At 42.2% G+C, this 4,686-nt stretch overlaps 1 non-coding gene across 1 annotated transcript; it reads right to left on the reverse strand.

Annotated features, from left to right (window-relative positions):
- Positions 1-4,213: 4,213 nt before the first annotated feature.
- Positions 4,214-4,285, reverse strand: TRNAG-GCC. Its single transcript has one exon. It is a non-coding gene; the product is annotated as a tRNA-Gly (tRNA).
- Between the last annotated feature and the right edge of the window lie 401 nt (positions 4,286-4,686).

Below are 4,686 nucleotides of genomic sequence, written 5' to 3' on the forward strand. Positions count from 1 at the left end.
CGAGTTGCTGGGGCTAAATCTTCGTCCCACCCCTTGTTTCAAACTGAGCTCCTGAGTCAGGCCCTACACAGAGCCTCAAGCTGCTGTGGCTGTAGACCCCATCAAAGCTGCAGAAATTCTATATCTGAAAATGAATATTCCCTCTTGGATGTTGAATAAAATGCTTGCTGTATATTTGGGTGCTTAGATTAAAAGATTTATTATGCCAAGGAGAGAAATGAAGCTTTGGTTAAACAGATCCAAAGGCTATGAAGACGGCGAAGCTTTCAAGAAATAAATTGCAATTTCACTGTGAAGGCAAATGTTCTTTTCAGTCTTGATTTACACTGAACACAAAATGCGAGTCAAATGGAAATAGAATAGAGGAGCGTCTCAGAGAGGAACCCACAGACAAGGACACACAGTCGCAGACGTGATTAAAGCCTCCTCTGTCAAAAAGGTTGCACTAGCTCTTCTGAAAAATAGTGAAGCATCACATCTTCTGACTCATGGTCATAACTCATAATGTGGGTAATTAGTTTCAAGTTTTAACTGTCAGCTTTGTAAGTCTCATCTGCATTGCAAATGAGAAATATTAATTAAGTAGTGGACATGTTTCAAAGTGACGTTCCTCCGTGTCTTAGGAGTTACAGGTTCAAAGCTATATTTGGAGACCCGTTCTGAACCTGGAAAAGGACACTTTGGGATTAACACATATTTACAACAAATTTATTTTCTCTTTAATTCAGATAAATATATTTTAGAATAAACTTAAACTCAGGACAGGTTTGTATTCTCATGTATTGTTAGTTGGAGGCTAGTAGGTGTTGCAAGAGGGCATCAGAGGGCAGACACACTGAAACCATACTCACAGAAAACTAGTCGATCTAATCACACTAGGACCACAGCCTTGTCTAACTCAATGAAACTAAGCCATGCCCTGTGGGACCACCCAAGATGGGCGGGTCATGGTGGAGAGGTCTGAAAGAATGTGGTCCACTGGAGAAGGGAATGGCAAACCACTTCAGTATTCTTGCCTTGAGAACCCCATGAACAGTATGAAAAGGCAAAATGATAGGATGCTGAAAGAGGAACTCCCTGGGTCGGTAGGTGCCCAATATGCTACTGGAGATCAGTGGAGAAATAACTCCAGAAAGAATGAAGGGATGGAGCCAAAGAAAAAACAATACCCAGCTGTGGATATGACTGGTGATAGAAGCAAGATCCGATGCTGTAAAGGGCAATACTGCATAGGAACCTGGAATGTCAGGTCCATGAATCAAGGCAAATTGGAAGTGGTCAAACAGGAGACGGCAAGAGTGAACAACGACATTCTAGGAATCAGCAAACTAAAATGGACTTGAATAGGTGAATTTAACTCAGATGACCATTATATCTACTACTGTGGGCAGGAATTGCTTAGAAGAAATGGAGTAGCCATCATGGTCAACAAAAGAGTCCGAAATGCAGTACTTGGATGCAGTCTCAAAAACGACAGAATGATCTCTGTTCATCTCCAAGGCAAACCATTCAATATCACAGTTATCCAAGTCTATGCCCCAACCAGTAACACTGAAGAAGCTGAAGTTGAACGGTTCTATGAAGACCTACAAGACCTTTTAGAACTAACACCCAAAAAACATGTCCTTTTCCTTATAGGGGACTGGAATGCAAAAGTAGGAAGTCAAGAAACACCTGGAATAACAGGCAAATTTGGCCTTGGAATATGGAATGAAGCAGGGCAAAGACTAATAGAGTTTTGCCAAGAAAATGCACTGTTCATAGCAAACACCCTCTTCCAACAACACAAGAGAAGACTCTATACATGGATATCACCAGATGGTCAACACTGAAATCAGACTGATTATATTCTTTGCAGCCAAAGATGGAGAAGCTCTATACAGTCAACAAAAACAAGACCAGGAGCTGACTGTGGCTCAGATCATGAACTCCTTATTACCAAATTCAGACTCAAATTGAAGAAAGTAGGGAAAATCACTAGACCATTCAGGTACAACCTAAATCAAATCCCTTATGATTATACAGTGGAAGTGAGAAATAGATTTAAGGGCCTAGATCTGATAGATAGAGTGCCTGATGAACTATGGATGTAGGTTCGTGACATTGTACAGGAGACAGGGATCAAGACCATCCCCATGGAAAAGAAATACAAAAAAAGCAAAATGGCTGTCTGGGGAGGACTTACAAATAGCTGTGAAAAGAAGAGAAGTGAAAAGCAAAGGAGAAAAGGAAAGATATAAGCATCTGAATACAGAATTCCAAAGAGTAGCAAGAAGAGATAAGAAAGCCTTCCTTAGCGATCAATGCAAAGAAATAAAGGAAAACAACAGAATGGGAAAGACTAGAGATCTCTTCAAGAAAATTAGAGATACCAAGGAAACATTTCATGCAAAGATGGGCTCGATAAAGGACAGCAATGGTATGGACCTCACATAAGCAAAAGATATTAAGAAGAGGTAGCAAGAATACACAGAAGAACTGTACAAAAAAGATCTTCAAGACCAAGATAAACATGATGGTGTGATCACTCACCTAGAGCCAGACATCCTGGAATGTGAAGTCAAGTGGGCCTTAGAAAGCATCAATGAACAAAGCTAGTGGAGGTGATGGAATTCCAGTGGAGCTATTTCAAATCCTGAAAGATGATGCTGTGAAAGTGCTGCACTCAATATGCCAGCAAATTTGGAAAACTCAGCAGTGGCCACAGGACTGGAAAAGGTCAGTTTTCATTCCAATCCCAAAGAAAGGCAATGCCAAAGAATGCTCAAACTACCGCACAATTGCACTCATCTCACATGCTAGTAAAGTAATGCTCAAAATTCTCCAAGCCAGGCTTCAGCAATACATGAACCGTGAACTTCCAGATGTTTAAGCTGGTTTTAGAAAAGGCAGAGGAACAGAGATTAAATTGCCAGCATACACTGGATCATCAAAAAAGCAAGAGAGTTCCAGAAAACCATCTATTTCTGCCTTATTGACTATGCCAAAGCCTTTGACTGTGTGGATCACAACAAACTGTGGAAAATTCTGAAAGAGATGGGAATACCAGACCACCTGACCTGCCTCTTGAGAAACCTATATGCAGGTCAGGAAGCAACAGTTAGAATTGGACATGGAACAACAGACTGGTTCCAAATAGGAAACAGAATACGTCAAGGCTATATTGTCACCCTGCTTATTTAACTTATATGCAGAGTACATGATGAGAAACGCTGGGCTGGAAGAAGCACAAGCTAGAATGAAGATTGCCGGGAGAAATATCAATAACCTCAGATATGCAGATGACACCACCCTTATGGCAGAAAGATAAAAGTGAAAGTGGAGAGTGAAAAAGTTGGCTTAAAGCTCAACATTCAAAAAATGAAGATCATGGTATCTGGTCCCATCACTCCATGGGAAATAGATGGGGAAACAGTGGAAACAGTATCCGACTTTATTTTTGGGGGCTCCAAAATCACTGCAGATGGTGATTGCAGCCATGAAATTAAAAGACACTTACTCCTTGGAAGAAAAGTTATGATCAACCTAGATAGTATATTCAAAAGCAGAGACATTACTTTGCCAACCAAGGTCCGTCTAGTCAAGGCTATGGTTTTTCCTGTGGTCATGTATGGATGTGAGAGTTGGACTGTGAAGAAGGCTGAGCGCCGAAGAATTGATGCTTTTGAACTGTGGTGTTGGAGAAGACTCTTGAGAGTCCCTTGGACTGCAAGGAGATCCAACCAGTCCATTCAGAAGGAGATCAACCCTGGGATTTCTTTGGAGGGAATGATGCTAAAGCTGAAACTCTAGTATTTTGGCCACCTCATGCGAAGAGTTGACTCACTGGAAAAGACTGATGCTGGGAGAGATTGGGGGCAGGAGGAGAAGGGGACGACCCAGGATGAGATGGCCGGATGGCATCACTGACTGGATAGACGAGAGTCTGAGTGAACTCCGAGAGTTATTGATGGACAGGGAGGCCTGGCGTGCTGCAATTCGTGGGGTTGCAAAGAGTCAGACATGAGTGAGCGACTGAACTGAACTGCACTGAACTGAACTGGAAAATCTTCACGTAACTGAATGAGTGAGTGAGTGAGTGAGTGAGTGACGTCGCTTAGTCATATCCGACTCTTTGCGACCCCTTGGACTGTAGCCCGGCAGGCTCCTCTGTCCATGGGATTCTCCAGGCAAGAATACTGGAGTGGGTTGCCATTTCCTTCTCCAGGGCATCTTCCCAACCTGAGGATCGAACCCAGGTCTCCTGCATGGCAGGCAGATGCTTTATCCTCTGAGCCACCAGGGAAGCCCCTACGTAACTGAATAGAGAAGCCAATTTTTAAATATTTAATTTTGGTTTTCCATCTCCTCTATTTTAGAACAGCCTAGCTTATTAGCTAAAAAGGAGAGGATTTTACTGATGGAAGCCTTGAACTGAAGCTGCAATTTAACATAAAAGTGATGTTGCAGGTTGATTAAAATCAGAATACCAAGACATTCGGACAAGGAGCAGTCCGCAATAATCAGTTGCGTTCGAGAGTTTCATTTTCAGACAGTTCTGGGGACCTAAGTTATGTTGAAGTGAAAATAAATTCATGTATATGAAAACTTGGAGATTTGAATAAGCAACAGTCTGTGGCTTCCTGGGGAATCCACTAGTCCCTTCTAAGAAATAGAAGTGAGCGACTGGAGGACAACAGCGTTTCC

The sequence above is a fragment of the Oryx dammah genome, unplaced genomic scaffold (assembly GCF_014754425.2).
Source record: "Oryx dammah isolate SB20612 unplaced genomic scaffold, SCBI_Odam_1.1 HiC_scaffold_20, whole genome shotgun sequence".
In the NCBI taxonomy this organism is placed as follows: Eukaryota; Metazoa; Chordata; class Mammalia; order Artiodactyla; family Bovidae; genus Oryx; species Oryx dammah.